Below are 17,126 nucleotides of genomic sequence, written 5' to 3'. Positions count from 1 at the left end.
AGCATGGATCCTCACAACACTGATCTCTTCAAGCTCTTCTTCGCTTTCAATATTGTAAACAGATGTTTTCCTAGTGTATTTCTTGGCAAAGTGATTCTTTTCATTACACTGTTTGCACACCTTCCCCCACGCCGGACAATCCTTCTTTCGGGGTGAATGCTCTTATCCGCAAAACTTACAAGAAATCTTCTTCGATTGCGCTTTCGACTTTCTATCTGAAATTTTATCCGATTTTGTTTTCCTCGACTTGACTTGATTAACGCTGTCAACTGGCTCAGAGAGCGACTTCATTCGCATCGCGGTAACCTCTTCGCTCCGACATACATCAACGCATTTATTCAAGGTAAGGTCTCTTATCCTAAGAGGCTTTTTAGTGGTTTCCTTGCTTTTGATTCCCAATACGATACGATCACGTATGAGACTGTCGCGCAAACAATCGAAAAAATTGCCAAGGTCTTCAGTTCAGCGACGAAATTGTCAACCGTTTCCGTTGGAAGCTTGTCCCTCTTGTTGAAACAGTATCTCTCAAAAATTTCCTTTACTTCACCGATGCAAAACCTTTCCATCTACACGCAAGTCGTTGGCATTCTCCTCATCGGAATAACTGAAAGTTTTGATCACCTTGAGACCATCGTCGCCGATTGCGTGCTTGAACATTGCGAGCTGATACTCTGGACTTTCCCTTTGTAACCGAGAAATGACGAAATAATTGTTGTACCTCTCTTTCCACAATTTCCAATTCTCAGCGATTTCTCCTGCAGCCATCAAATCTAAATGCTGGGGCGGCAAAATCTGGTGAAACACTGTCGATTGCGACGTTTGAGGCTGAGCCGTTGCACCGAGGCTTAAACCGGAATTTCCTTCATCTCCTGGCATCGTAGACGGTTTACGTTGTCGACGAAGAACACAGAGTTAAACACACCCTACCACCATGTTATAACAGCACAGAAAAACGTTGTAAACTCGGAAGAAAAGCCTTTTAATACTTGAGATGTCGACAACGATCCTACATCTTACAACTGACACTATAACACCTTTCCAGAATAATAAATTACATTGAAACTACATAACTTACATTGAAGCATGCACGCAAAAGAATGTAACACATTATGACGACCAAACGTGGAGAGTGACCAAGACCAGCACCCACAAACTTCAGACTTTTACCAACAGATGCCTCAGAAACATCCTCAACATCAGATGGCCAGAGACTATCTCCAACGAACAGCTGTGGGCAACAACAAATCAGACCCCAATGGAGACTGAAATCAAGAAGAGAAAATGGAGCTGGATTGGCCATACTTTGCGGAAGCCTGAAACCAACATCACCAGACAGGCTTTAGACTGGAATCCACAGGGGAAGCGCAAAGTTGGTCGCCCGAAGCAGACCTGGCGGAGAAGCATTGAAGCCGAGACGAAGTCTACCGGAATGTCGTGGGCCGAACTGAAGAGGACGAGCCAAAACCGAGTGCGTTGGAGGAGTGTCGTTGCGGCCCTATGTTCCTCGAGGAATCCAGAGGCATAAGCAAGCACCACAATGAACAACTCTTCCACTCATTACCAGTTCCATTACTACTAACACTACCTCTCATTACCACTACCACTACCTCTCCTAACCACCACCACTACCACTCATTACCACCAGGCACCACCTCTATCAGTCATATTACCACCACCACTTCCACTACCTCTCATCACAACAACCACTAACACTCATAACCACCGTATGGCGTGACGAATCAAAAATGGTGGTGCGCGGGGGGAATTTAAAATGGGAAATGGTTGATAATTATATCTAGTTTTTGGCACACTCACTTGACCAGTAATTTAAAAGTGTATTTGTTGTATAAAACAAAAGAGAGATAGAACAGGGTCCATTTTCTGACAAAAATTATAGGTAAAACTTTGAAAAACACGCTGAATCATACTACTCTCACTCGCGCTCTGTTCACGTGCAAAAGCGGTCAACATTCGCGGCAAACAGTTCACTGTTACCCCCTTAAGTGATAGCTTTCGCAATGTTGCACGCTCATGAGCTTTTGGCGGCAAACAGGTCTATCGTCGAATGACATGTCACTATGAATTTTCCGATGAATGGGTGCGCTTTGGAGGGAAAAACTTTAGCCATATAACAAAGGACTTTATATTTGAAAAGCCATAAACGTACCTATGCTCTAAATTTCAACCAGTGGTTGCCCCAAACGTCAAACGCTACGATAGTGGAATGTTAGCAGATTCTGGCCTTTTGCCTGAGTTGCATCTAATACTGATTCCCGTACACCAGCAGGGGACACATTGTTTATTTTACCCGACATGGAATATCCTCTAAGGGCGCAGCTGAATACTCCATTCAAAGCCTTACACCTTACTCCACTGCAACATATTTTTAACATGTTAATGAGCTTGCCATTTTATCATGACGAGCGACAGTGACCTTGGCGAGGCGAAATGAAATTATCCTCCATCCGTGACATCAAGACGTAGGATTTGAAGACGAACATTGTTTTTGTTCAGTTATCCAAATCATCTATTAATAGCTAGTAAATGTTTTTCATTGCCTTTTAAAAATAGCCATTTTTTGGGAAAAGACGATTAGGAAAATCCAATATTTAACGGCTGTTTGAAGGTTATCCAATATGAAGGCGCTTGAATGAATGAACGAGCAGCAAAGTAAGCATGATCCATTAAATGCTAGGTAAAAGACGATCGCAATTCCGGAAAGAATAGCTGAAAAACTTCTGACGGTTTGTTGAACGAGATGCAAACCCTTGATCACGCGTGCACGGCTCCACCAACTGAGCTATAAGGCAAACTGGTAGCTAATGAATTCATGGCAATGAATATGTATGAAATCTGCGAATACACAGAATGAAAGATTAGAATTATAGATAAAGACCATCGCAGTTTCACGGGCATGTTAAACATTGGCGAAAAGAAGGTTTGACAGCCTGAAGTTGCGATGTGCTTTCCCTATTTTATGTTTCATCCGAGGTTCGCAGATAATACTTGAAATACATATTTCATTTCATTGTCGTTTGCTCGTCCCTGCTCACGAGCGTAATCTTCTACAAATAACGTTATGCCTTTATCTATAATTAACGAATATCTTTGACAAACGTTGGATTAGTTATCAACAGGATTATCAACAACTGTTGTAAGTAAAAAAACACGATTAATAGAAAATTTCAATAAGGCATCCAGATGCCAAATTGACGGCGCCTTTTTCTCACTAATCTATTGTCTGACATCCCCAACTAAGCATCGAACTGGATCCAAATAAATAAGAATTACGTAATCCAAAACAACACGGCTAGCACATCAAACTGATCTCAAGGAACCGGATGTATTAAAACAACCGATGATCAGAAGTTTGGCAAATTGCTATGTCCTTTATTGCACTATTGTTGGCCGAATTCTCTAATCTCATTCGTCGGCGATTGCTAAGTATCCCCAACAATTGGTTATGAACTGCACGGAAATTTTAAAGCTAGTGATGGGTACACATCGCGCTCGCAATCGTTGAATATCATATAAAAACCCGAGTACCGTTTATCATGTGTTTCTTTAGAAAAATAACTAAGTGCTCATCTCTTGTGTTGAAGTTAACAAAATCTATGGGATCAAGAATCGACCCCAACAACGACTGTATACCTTGAACTCTGCTGACAACACTAGAAAGAAAGTGCTAGTTTTTAAAAATGGTATAATATTTCTTTATAATATTTCTTTAGAAAAAGTCAACAGTCCTTGAACTCCCTGTTGTATGTAAAATTTATCGGGGGGAGGTAATAATTTTGAAAACCTGTTATGATCCTACATAGATATCAAACATTCACTTTGAACGCAAAAGTCAGTGATTTCATTCGAAATGATGCTCTTAATGTGGAAACCGTTAGAAGCGCTTCCAAAGTTTTGAGCATTTTATTCGTCCAGTTTCATCTTTGAGCAATTTTAAAGTAATGAGGTCGAGACCGACCAGGTCTCAGTTTGTCCACGGTCCCGTTTAAACGGTTTCGCCATTTGCCCATTCGTTCAACAAAAGTTGAACGGATGTTGGGCAAACTGTTGGATGAACAGAGTGAGAGTGTTCAAACGGTTTCAACACCATTGAACATTTTCAAGAACAAAAAAAATGTTGCGATGTTGACTGAAAGTTTAAACCAGCTCACTGATTTGATTCAATACACTTTGAACAAGCTTTCAACCTTTTTTGTAAGCCTTCAACAATGTTGAACGACCCGTTCAAATGCCCCCGACATTTGGTTCAACAACTGTTGAAGCAAATGCTGAAACCGTTTTAACGGGCCATTATGCCTTATCAGAGTCTGCAAAGTTAAGAGCTACTGACAGTAAATATCAAAAATCCCACGACAAAGAGGAAATTTCAGATTTCATTTTATTTCACATAAATGTTCCCTTTGGTGAACTATTTTCAAAAATCACAATTAAAAGTTCCACCGCTCTTTCCTTTTTCTAAAAATTAGGAAAGTTGAATTTACGGATTCACGCCCGATTCAGCCCCCCGGAAAAACGCGAAAATCGTGCATCTTTAGCAGCCTCGCACACAGCAACGATAACTACTCCCGTTTTTCTATCTCTGCTGCAAGTAAATCTTTCTATTATCTCTCGTTTAGTGTAAAAATGAAGTCGCAAGTCATATTTTTAATGTGCTAATTCACTAGTTGAAGACAGCGACCTTCGAGGGTTAGATTTCGAATTGAAATTAGGGCCGATTTCAGAGGCCTATATCTGTACCGGCATATGTTTTCTGGAGCAAATCTATAGGTGAAGTCTAACCTTAATCCTTCCCTTTCACGCTCTCGGAGTGCCTTTTTTGGCCCGCTTAAAGCGAAGCATCCAGAAGAAAAAGTGTGCAGGGTATTTTGACTAGTTCGATGGCTCGCTGTCACGATTACCGTCACGCAAATCACATAACTAAAACAATCAACTCATCTAAAGTAAACGTTTCTTTGCTCTCAACGACAAATCTCGAATGCAGGTATTTAATATTTCAGTTCCTTTACAATACCACGTCATTATTTCAAATTTTGCAAGTAATAAATATTAGAAACCGATCCACCGTGGGACTCGATCTACATGATAAATTTTGCCGACATATTTTAAGCGCCCGTCACAAACGTTGATATCGCACTATACAAACTTCCTTTCAAATCTCACCAAATTAACTATTATACTCTTGCTATCTACATCAAAAAAATATTTCAAAAGATAAATGGCTCATCTTCAAGACATCTACTAACTTTCTGTGTCGATTTATAGAGTTGAAACACAACAACAACGTATTCACATACCGCACAGGCAATCACGGCTTAATTAAATTTTATATCCGAAAATACAAAAAGAGCTTTGTACTCTAAGTGCTGTAATTAGTATTTGTTTTATCTACTCAATGACAGAGGGCTTACCTCACTTTCTTAACTGTTTGACTGTAAAGTTATATTATAAAGCGACAAGATTATTTGCATTTCTACTAAAGAATATACTATCCATAATCGAATCCTGAAGGAACTAATTAGAGAACAGGAATACTCTGACTGATTGTCTCACCACTAAACAGGAACGTATTCGTTTCCTTTGGTCGATTTTATGACTCTTGAACCCCATTCAACACTGCTGAAAGTCCGTTAGTTATGCTTATCTGCAGGTTAAATCAGCACATGGCACGGTCGTTTTCATCTGATGCCGTTTGTGATTAGCGTGACACAAAGATCACTTCCGGTAGCTAACTTTCCTTCCACCAGTGAACTAAACCCTAACTGAAAAATCATTTTTTGAGTTAAAATTCCACGTATCTGTTATTTTATCTTTCATTTTGATCTGTTGTTCTCTTTTTTCCCCTTTAATTAAGTAAAGTAAAGTGGTGGTTGTTTGGGAGTGGAGCGAGGCGGGGTTGGCTAGGGTATGGTGGAGCACTGCTTTTTTTGCAGTTGCTTGTCGAAAATTGTCGGGTTTGATGTGTTATTTTATTGCCTTTTGTTTGTTCTTTTGTTATTGGAGAATTTAAGGCCAAAAATCGAGTAACAATTCGATTGGAAGGGGATGGGGGTCATAGTTGTGGGCATATTTGGCAATTGGTCTTGAGTGAGAAAATGTATCTCGTTTTAGCAAGTCATGAACAGCTCAGGAGCAAAGGAACAGTGAAATAAAATAAACCTTTGTTTAGTTGAGTACTTAGCAACTTCTTAAAGTTTATAGGAGCTTTTTAAGGTTTTAAAGAAAAAATAAAAAAATCATACAAGATTTTGGAGCATCTTATGAACAACGTTTTTAGTAATTTCGAGCATCTGCTTTAATCTCACCGATTCTTGTGATGGTCTCCAATTCTTGATTAAATGGAAACCTTAAAACTCAGGCTCTATTTGAACTGAAAAATTATATTTAGGAGGCGGTCGGAACGGGGAATGGCGGGTGTTGGTGGTGGGTATTTATGTATTGATAACTTTCAAGACCGCAACTATCCGAAAGTGGTACGTAGCTAAGGAAATGAGGCGTCTGGTGTTCCGAATGGGAAACTTCTCTTTAAAACTTGGGAATTTCTCACAGCGCAGCAAACCAGTTCCTTCTTTTCGCGTCTTGCTTGCGACAAAAACCCGCGAGGGTATAAATATCATCCCGTGGATGGCGACATCCAGAAATCTCAAGAAGAAGCAAATAGAGCGTTACGTGACGAGACACAGAACGGCTGCGAGGCCCGGCAAAAGATCCTTTCACGGCTCTTGCTTGAACAACCATAGAAAATGACCAGGGTAGTATCTGCGCCATGGTGAAGAACGGCACAGGCCTGGAACTGACTTGGAAATCTTCAGTTACGTATCAGAGAACTTCGAACTAGAGACTTCAATACGAAACTCGGAAAGAAACTCAAAATTCTTCCATAAATAAGGCTCAATAAGAAGAAACACCCGGTTATGTTCCCCCCTCCACCTTAATTCCCATTACTTCCGTTTACTGAGCCCGTAATTAAATGAACAAAAAAAGAGAACAGGAGATCAAATGAAAAGATAAAATAACAGGTACGACATCATGCGTGGATTTTTAAACTCAAAAACTGTTTTTCAGTTAGGGTTTAGTTCACTGGTGGAAGGAAACTTAGCTTAGTTTAGTTGTATTCCCCCGCGCTACCGGAAGTGATCTTTGTGTCACGCTACATGTAATCACAAACGGCATCAAATGAAAACGACCGTGCCATGTGCTGATTTAACCTGCAGATAAGCATAACTAACGGACTTTCAGCAGTGTTGAATGGGGTTCAAGAGTCATAAAATCGACCAAAGGAAACGAATACGTTCCTGTTTAGTGGTGAGACAATCAGACAGAGTATTCCTGTTCTATAATTAGTTCCTTCAGGATTCGATTATGGATAGTATATTCTTTAGTAGAAATGCAAATAATCTTGTCGCTTTATAATTCCTCGCGAAGCGAGGGCCGAAGGCCCGAGCGTAGCGAGGTTAATAAATTTGTCGGGCCGAGCCGGCCCGAGCGGAGCTAAGCCGCGCGAATTCGAGCGAAAAATATATTTATATATATATATATATATATGTTTATATCTTTGAAGGTGTCCGCACAATGACGTCAGACTGTCTGGCGTTGTCTGGAGCAAAATTTGCATACACCGAAAAACATATGCGTGCATGATCAAATTTCAACTGCAATGTTCATCAATATTCACTGGATACAGAACTATCTCTCCAGAATCTTTTCCCTTTCTTTTAGAAATCTTTTTTTGTGAAATAGTGCATTAAAGAAATTACACGCTTTGTGGCCGCGGTAAATAATTTTCCGTGGGAAATAAATTCATCGAACACGACAGCGCTGCACGCCCGTTGTACATTACGTCGCGACAGAAATAGATTTTCAACCGCAAACTAGCCCGTGCAACTACGAAAACACTATGCTCATAAAAAAAAAAAAAATTCTTATGCGCCTTTTAATCTCCTCGTTTGATGCTACAATACGTGTAAAGAGGGCTTTCCACCCAGCCCCAGCTTCGCGAGGTTTTGCGAGTCACGTATTTCTAGTATAACTTTACAGTCAAACAGTTAAGAAAGTGAGGTAAGCCCTCTGTCATTGAGTAGATAAAACAAATACTAATTACAGCACGTAGAGTACAAAGCTCTTTTTGTATTTTCGGATAAATTTAATTAAGCCGTGATTGCCTGTGCGGTATGTGAATACGTTGTTGTTGTGTTTCAACTCTATAAATCGACACAGAAAGTTAGTAGATGTCTTGAAGATGAGCCATTTATCTTTTGAAATATTTTTTTGATGTAGATAGCAAGAGTATAATAGTTAATTTGGTGAGATTTGAAAGGAAGTTTGTATAGTGCGATATCAACGTTTGTGACGGGCGCTTAAAATATGTCGGCAAAATTTATCATGTAGATCGAGTCCCACGGTGGATCGGTTTCTAATATTTATTACTTGCAAAATTTGAAATAATGACGTGGTATTGTAAAGGAACTGAAATATTAAATACCTGCCTTCGAGATTTGTCGTTGAGAGCAAAAAAACGTAAACTTTAGATGAGTGCATGGTTTTAGTTATGTGATTTGCGTGACGGTAATCGTGACAGCGAGCCATCGAACTAGTCAAAATACCCTGCACACTTTTTCTTCAGGATGCTTCGCTTTTAGCGGGCCAAAAAAGGCACTTCGAGAGCGTGAAAAGGAAGGATTAAGGTTAGACTTCACCTATAGATTTGCTCCAGAAAACATATGCCGGTACAGATATAGGCCTCTGAAATCGGCCCTAATTTCAATTCGAAATCTAACCCTCGAAGGTCGCTGTCTTCAACTAGCGAATTAGCACATTAAAAATATGACTTGCGACTTCATTTTTACACTAAACGAGAGATAATAGAAAGATTTACTTGCAGCAGAGATAGAAAAACGGGAGTAGTTATCGTTGCTGTGTGCGAGGCTGCTAAAGATGCACGATTTTCGCGTTTTTCCGGGGGGCTGAATCGGGCGTGAATCCGTGAATTCAACTTTTTTAATTTTTAGAAAAAGGAAAGAGCGGTGGAACTTTTAATTGTAATTTTTGAAAATAGTTCACCAAAGGGAATATTTAGGTGAAATAAAATGAAATCTGAAATTTCCTCTTTGTCGTGGGATTTTTGATATTTACAGTCAGTAGCTCTTAATAGTTACACTGCCATCTACTATAGTTATGTACTTACACTAGCTTGCAGAATCCTTACGAAAGGGAAACAGTGGATCATTCAGGTCGGCCGGGAGAACTTGAAAGCAATGATGTTGTTAGATTAAACTGAAGGTTCCAAAGGCAATTAATGACGCGTTGCCAATGGTCGGCCACTTTAATTATACATTGATGCGTAAATGTCAGTTGCAGTTTCTTAATTGCAGCCCATATTTGCGCAAACTATTTTTGATAACGAATCCGGCTCATCATAGGCGCCGTTGCGGACGTTAAAATCTACAGAAGCGTCTTCCTGTTCATGTTTTACGAGGAAACAAGTGTTGTTGTTTTTTTGTTTAAACAAACTGATATCGGTTTTAAAGCTGGAGTAGCCTGAGGCACAAGATGTAAACTTGTCAAAACGGTATTAATATAAGTCAGTCAAAAAAACAACTGATGGTCCTTTTTTCCCGGAAACCATTTTCAGTTCAAGAAATATGGTGCCTGAACTGCTGATTTTCTAAACTTACAGACACGAGATCTTTTTTCGTTAAAAAATTATTCAAAAACTATTAAAATAACATGCCTGTGAAGGCCCCAAAATGCCTGCGGTAATGGTATAATTGCCTACAGGCTAGAGTTCGTTTTAAGTCCTGCCAATCAGTATGTTGATATCATCGTCATCACTTGTTCTTGTTATCATTATCAAAAAAAGGTTGTTATCTTTTATTAAAAATGTTTTCAGTGATAAATTTTAATAAGCGCCCTTTCAGAAAAAATAAATTTCATACCAAAAAATATTTGCCATTGGTTTTCTGCGCCACTTTCACCCGGCCAAATTAAAATTGCGGCTTGTTCACGAGAAGAGGCCTGTTAAAAATTGGAGAAGAGCCTCAATGGAATTTCTGTTGTTTTATTCCCAGAACCCTCGTAGCCAAAATCAATATATTAATATATTGAAACGGGTCTATTCAAGATAAAAAACAGTTAACAGCTAAATTTAGGGCGTTCCTTTCAGTTTGTGTACTATACCCTAATTTTGTTCCAGACGAATTTTAATTTTAATGTAATTTTGAATTCTAATTTTTGTTTTCATATTTCAAAATTCGATCAACGCTTTGTTGTTATGTTTATTGCTCACCATTTTGAACTGGAAATGTTATTAGGGACTGAAAATGCTTTTTGCTATCTCGTCCAGTATTAACAAATTACAAGCATGTTTAGTAATCAGATAAATCTTTGAAAATGAGGTACCTGGCCTTTCCTGAATCCGGCAGACGAAAGCCTGCTTCAAACACAAATGGATCCCAGCACACGACACTGTTAGACTAACGTGATAGCAGGAAATGTTGCCTAGCTAAACAAATTTTAAAGGAAGCATGGCACAATGTCCCAATAGGTCAGCTAGTGTGATCAAACAATAGGTATTTAAAACTTTCAAGCACGTTTTACTTTCCGAAAATGAAATCTACACGTAATGTTGAATCTGACGGTGTCCATCGTCTGGTTGGCTTTTTCTTTGACTTGTTGGAGGTACTAAAAACTATAAGCATCTTCCATTATTTCACAAGAAAAAAAGTCTTTAATGATGGAAAAATAATTTTTCAAAATTAATTATTAATAAGACTTGCATTAGCCCTGGTAGTCTGCAACAAAATAGGAAAAGTTACCTTTTAGTTAATCACAGTTATGGCGCCTATCCTGCTGTTATGGCTAACTTCAAAAGACGCTTCTTCCCTGTCGTCCGAATTGAATTTTACAAAATGGAATTATTCTCCAGTAGAAAAAAAGTATATTGTTGAAAGAATTAATTTTAAAATTAAATGGCTCTCTTTCAAAGTAGTGCATATATATAGTTTTTATGACAGATCACGTACATGCTGTCGGCAGAGTATTAATTATATGTTAATTTAAAAAGTTTCTAATCTGTACAAACATTTTTTTTTATTACCAAAACAGAAACGAAAAAGAAGGGCTTTTATATAATGCGTATATTTGGCTGCATCTTTGCTGACATTTCCAAACATAAAAGCCAATACGCCTGCTGTTATTTCAGAAATATTGTCCAAGTTATGGGATCTGAAATAAGGACAGAAAGTGATAAAACTGAACATTCCTATCTTTAGAGAACGTCGTCATTGTCTCTCACTTGTTCTCAATTGTTAGTCCATTACCGTCGTCGCCATCTTAAGTAATTTTTTTTATAATTACGGGAAGTACAGGAAGCACTACCTGCGCTTGTTGAGTTACTGGGAGTGCATTATACCATAAATTGTACGATTGCCACAGCCTGAGTAATCAGAATCCCTTCACCGAATTACGCACTTGGAGTCCCAATTGTTTCTTGCTGCATCTCGCAGTTCGTTCGGATTGATCGGGCCGCCGATGGTCGTTCGCTAGCTAATCTTGCATTGGACAACGCTTGTAAGTACCTCTTATCATTGGGGGACCCTCATTTTATGGATGTACACTACCGGGGGGACTTACGTATCTGTCATAATTTATCATTTTTCAACTATGTGAATATGATAATGCATTGCTGTTGGAAAAATACGTTCCTGTGTCATTACAGTACGTACGTCACATACGCGGCGAACGACTACTTTCTTTTCTTATTTTAGGATATTAATTGTCCGAAACGTTTTCCCAAGATGCCCTATGTCTTTTCAAGGTTTAAGAGTCAATATTTAATAACTAACATTTTTATCTCGGTCTGTTTTTGATCACGACGCTACACGCGGCTTTGCTTTAACCTTACTCGTGTACGAATAAAATTATTGTATTGTGCTGTATAATAGACCAAAGTGCTTGCTCGATGTTACGTATAACAAAGAATTGCTTTCAATTGTTTCGAAGCTTTTTTTAATTCGAACAATACATTGATACGACACTTCACAATTTTATCAATCAGCTCTACCCAAATATTTGTAACAAACCATATTTAAGGAAAGTGAAACGGGGCTATTAGGTCTTGAAAAACAACTAAAAAATATCAGATATATCACTCTAAGAAAAGAAGATAGAATGAGACAATTTAAAAATGTGATGTGATAAATTGGAAACATGATATAAAGGAAGTGATTCGATCAAATTTCTCAATAAATAGCGTCAGTAAAGCGCGCGTTCTGATTGGCTGATACGCATCATCCATTTGCCCGCAGGTTGCACGCTGACGTAAGCTTGGTTTCTCGGCGTCCTTGCTTGTTTGATTCCATCAAGATTTACTGATTAGAGATTTTTAACACGTACCCTGTATCCAGTAGTCTAACTTCTATGTTAGATCACCCGAGCAAATTTGTCTTCAACTGTAACACAAAAAAGGTTGAAATCGTTGGCTCATTTGAGATCTTATTCCCTGAGGATCTGTCAAAATTATTGAAAACAATCTTCACAAGGCAAGTGAACGAGACTAAAATACTTTTATCAATGATTCTTCAGTGTGTTGACTATTTTGGTGGAATTTTAAATAGAATAAAGATTACTTGATAACTCTACTTGCAGACTGATTTATTGTTGCGCTATTGACTGCGAGGTTTTAGCTGTTTTCATTATTTGGGGTAAAAAAAAAAGTTTTATAAAAAAATGCGCACATCTTACGTCCACGGGATAAATATCATGTCGCTGTCGCAATGAGTTAAATGAGAAAAGCAAAACTTTCCTTCACAAATACAAGGCCTGCGACAGCAACGTGATATTTTAGTTCTTTTGTTCATTGTTCGTAGTCACGTGCTATGACATAGACGGATGTCTGAATTTGGGCCAATCCGAAATCACTACCACGTGCATTTGGTAGACCACACGACTCACGTTGGTTGTTCTACTTTTTGCTGTGCTACACCGTGCTGACGAGAGCCAACCAGCTCGAAACAGCTGTCCACGGTCGCCGCATTCTGTTGATTCTCGGTTTGGTTTCTATCATGTTGCTGTCGTGTGAAGTTTTCTACGCAATCCGATCAGCCTTGCAGAAGTTTGAGTCATTAACAGTGAGTACGGTTAAAAACCTTGTAAATTTCTTTGAAGGCGTATTTATCGCTAAATTTCTGTCGCCTATACTCTTTTGAAAAGGTTTGGCTCTGAGATTTTAGGATGAGAAACGGTATACTCTGTGGAGAGGTGATTGCAAAATAAATCATATATTGTGTCAGATTTTGCTAGCATATAAGAATGACACCACTGTCGTAATTAAGAAAACCTCCAGACTAATATATGTTATGAAAGAAATGGTAAACGCCACAGCTGTGCAACCATCGAGTTATGGATGCACTTGAGAGGTTTGCTAGGTACTCAAGAATCTAGAGAGGCTACGCCTCGAGCAACTTTCACGCTTCTTTCGTGCTTAGCAACCCCCCCGCGTGCATCCATAACTCGATAGCTGCACGCTGCACGTTTACCATTTCTTACTTGGAGTCGAGATTGAATGAGACAGCATTGAACGAATGGATCTTGGGACGCGTATCTGGAATCCCCACAGATTTTGCTGGGGCGGATAACATCATCACCAATTTGGCAAAGGAGAGAAAACTTGGTATCGAGATCATTGAACGCACTCCCTAATCTTTGATTATTACTAGTAATAATAATAATAATAATAATAATAATAATAATAATAATAATAATAATAATAATAATAATAATAGTGATGATGATGATGATGATGATGTTCAACAAGCGAAGCTTGGGATAGAACTTCTTGCATATATGAATGGTTATCAACGTCAGAGCGCCATCCACATCAACAGCAAGATATTTATAGCTGCTTATCATTGAAGATAAGCTTCTTCCTTTGTTTAAAATACTTAAGAAATCGTGTCGCTTTATTAGTTGCATGTATCTGAAAGTGGGACCGTTCTAAGATTCTAGTGCGGAAGATTCCAAGTGGTTCAGTACCTCTTCAACACATTACAAGCCTGGTCGCCAAGCTTTCTAACCCAAGTGAAAACAATGCTTGTTGCCTTGTCAAAATCCTTGAAAAACTGACTTTATAGACAAATTACGATTAGAAAAGTATGTGCAGAGATGCATCGTGCTCAAGCAGGTAGATACGGAACCCACACGGTTTCAAAAACATAATTCTTGGCCACGTTAGACGGGTTGCTCAATCTCTTGACCATCAGAACCACGTGGCCGTCTAGTCTGACTTGGTTTGGTAGTTATCTAGTTATCTTAAAACTGCAATGTCTTTTGTACAGACATTTTGGAAACGCGTACTACCGAAATGTTTTTGTTTTGAGCAATATTTTGAATTGACGTTGCTCACTTACAAAAGCATTTCATGGAAGTGCATGTAAATTCAACATTAAGATTAGTGCTTATGTTATTTTGTAAAGTAGTCCCTGATAACTTTCCTATCCCGGGGCCATTAAACTATGGTGATGTGTCGGGAATGCCTTCAATGTAGTACTCCCCTAACAAAATTCACACTCATAGAGGTTCTTTTTATTTTCCGTCAGCGACAAAGGCATAGCCGGAAAAAAGAGACGAAGTTCTCCCGCAGGATGCTTGCCACATGAATCTAGTTTTGTGGCCAAGCTCCCACCAGTCTCCTAAAGCTCAGTGGGATAGTATTCGAACATGTAATCGAGTATGCCTGTCACTGATTTAAAAAAAAAATGCTATCCTTTGTTTACCATTCTTAAAATATAACATCACATAATTTGTCTCAAAATTCAGCCTTGAAAAGAGAGATGTCAAGATTTTGAAGCTTTACTGCAACCAGTAGAGGAAACGTCAGAACGAAACTTGAACCACATGCGTAAAAGACAGGCTGAACAGTTAGTGGAATGTAATCGGCTAAATGGAAAAGAGATGGAGAAAATGAAGGAAGACCAGTTGCCGTGGATAGCGATGTTGAAGAGTTTGTGTCAAAGGCAGAAGAGAAAAAAGTAACCTATTACGGAAGGAGACAATACACTGTAACGCACACGAATAAAAGAGTAAAGGTGTAAGATCTCGTGAAAAAACCAGACCATCGATTGAGGCAGACGGGGAACAGAAGCTAACTAGATCAGCCACAGCAGTATGGAATAGATCACAGCCAAGAAATAAGAGAGCGCTTCCGGCAGAGGCACAAAGTCAAGGGCATTTTTTTGTACCAAAAAAAAAATCCCTAAGACGGAAGAAAAAGGCAATAAAAACACACATCATCAGTTAGCGCATGTTCGCAATGTGCAGTTGACGTTTTGGTCTTACAAAACCACTGCTGATTGGAAATATGTTTTCATGCAAAGCATGGAGGATGAAGCCAATGTTAGACCTGGAACTAGAGAGGGTTTTTCCAAAGCTCTTTGAACAGCTTTTAATGTCTTCAGATGATGCTAAGCAACGAAAGCTACCCAAATGTAGTTTTGCAGAAAACGTTGCTTTTGTGACGCATCGACCCACAGAATTCTCCACAAAGAAGAAAGTAACTGTCCATGGGTCTGAGAAGTTGGTTTCTAATGGTGATCGCCACTTTGTTTTTACAAGACCAAAGGCTACCGTAGATTCTTCAGAAAAAACACGGGCGAATTAAATGAAACTGTTCTGAGTGGTCAGTCACCCAGACGAATTTGGTGTATCTGGCACCGAAAAAAAGGTCACTCACAGAGCATGGAAATTTTCTTAGACTTAGCCATGAACTACTGTTTCGATACGAAGATATGTTTAAGATGGAGGATCTTGAAAAGATAGACCCTTCTGACTCTAAATGCCGATACAAACAATACGAAATGGATCGCCTGAACCACATGAAAATCACCTGGAGAAAGCTATTGAAGAAGTAGCAGTTGGGAGGAAACCTGAATGTTGTCCAACAGGATGTTGCCCATCATAATAGACATTCAGGAAACTATCAGGACATGAATTGAGTTTCTTAACGACTGCAGCTTGGAATTCCCTATCAATGCAAATCACAGGTTCATCGAGCTTTCCTACCTTTAAGAAACGAATGTACAAGTTTTTATTGAAATAATTGTGATTTGTTCATGCCACACATACGCAGCACTATTTATCATATTTATAATAATAATAATAATAATAATAATAATAATAATAATAATAATAATAATAATAATAATAATAATAATAATAATAATAATAATATTGGTGATGCCTTAGTTGATGGTGGTACCTTGGACTAGCAGTATTTTCCAGTAATTCATAGCCTCAGCGATGTGAAAAAAAACAAAACCTTTCTGTGAAAAACCATCCCAGAAATAAACAGAATAAAACTGAAAAAAATGCTTGGCGAGTGGCAGAGGAGAATGCTGAAAGAATACATGGGTCACCCGTTTTGTGTGAGGTTATTGATGATCGGCTAACTGCAAAAATAAAGTTTATGTTTAAGAGTACCAACACACAAGGAAACGTGTTCGCTGAGGAGGCCGTTGGCTTCTCCCAAGACTTTCACAAGGATAGGGTCATGGAACGTCGGAAGGATATACAGAATAGGGAAAACCGCAGTTGTGGCAAGGGAGATGAGGAAGTATGGTATAAATGAACTGGGCATCAGCGAGTGCAGATGGGAGGGTTTTGGGCGTATGCGTACACAAACAGGTGAAGCTCTGCTCTACTCAGGAAGAGAAGATGATGCACATCTGAGTGGTGTAGCCATGATGTTGAGTGAGAAAGCGGCTGGCTGTTTAACCTCTTGGTTACCAGCGTAAGACGGCATCAGCACATCAAGATTCAACTCGCGTTATATAAGAACCACCATTGTCCAAGTGTATGCCCCAATAAATGATGCTGACCAATTCAAAATGGCGAAGGATGAGCAGGTGCAAAATGTCATTGAAAAAAATCCCGAAGCATGATATAGTGCTCTTGATGAGGCCTGGAATACAAACGTAGGGGACCAGCAAGGTGGTGAAGAAGGAGTGGTAGGCCATCATGAACTGACTGGAGAAAAGTCAGAGAATGAGTAGCGCTTTGTCGAGTTATGTGCCAACAACAACATGGTCATCACAACAACCTTGCTTCCCCATTAAGTT

At 39.0% G+C, this 17,126-nt stretch overlaps 3 protein-coding genes across 6 annotated transcripts in view; 1 reads left to right on the top strand and 2 right to left on the bottom strand.

Annotated features, from left to right (window-relative positions):
- LOC146455677 (adenosine receptor A3-like) overlaps positions 1-17,126 on the bottom strand; it is a 255,846-nt gene that overhangs the window by 162,170 nt on the left and 76,550 nt on the right. The window contains exon 1 of one of the 3 annotated variants that reach the window (XM_085094019.1): positions 9,200-9,247. The exons of the other annotated variants lie outside the window; for them this stretch is intronic. The gene's annotated coding sequence lies outside the window, so the exon portion shown is untranslated. Of the gene's footprint in view, positions 1-9,199; positions 9,248-17,126 lie in introns of those variants that run through there. 3 annotated transcript variants of the gene reach the window in all.
- Positions 1-17,126, top strand: part of LOC146455678 (CAAX prenyl protease 1 homolog) — a 276,576-nt gene that overhangs the window by 207,163 nt on the left and 52,287 nt on the right. The window lies entirely within an intron of this gene.
- LOC146455679 (galanin receptor type 1-like) overlaps positions 1-17,126 on the bottom strand; it is a 100,612-nt gene that overhangs the window by 35,212 nt on the left and 48,274 nt on the right. Inside the window, exon 3 of one of the 2 annotated variants that reach the window (XR_014858988.1) lies at positions 1,126-1,547. The exons of the other annotated variant lie outside the window; for it this stretch is intronic. The gene's annotated coding sequence lies outside the window, so the exon portion shown is untranslated. Of the gene's footprint in view, positions 1-1,125; positions 1,548-17,126 lie in introns of those variants that run through there. 2 annotated transcript variants of the gene reach the window in all.

The sequence above is a fragment of the Pavona decussata genome, unplaced genomic scaffold, assembly GCF_977016875.1.
Source record: "Pavona decussata unplaced genomic scaffold, jaPavDecu1.1 SCAFFOLD_272, whole genome shotgun sequence".
NCBI classification, from domain to species: Eukaryota; Metazoa; Cnidaria; class Anthozoa; order Scleractinia; family Agariciidae; genus Pavona; species Pavona decussata.
Note: the sequence above shows the minus strand (reverse complement) of the source record. Positions and strands in the feature narration are given on the sequence as shown.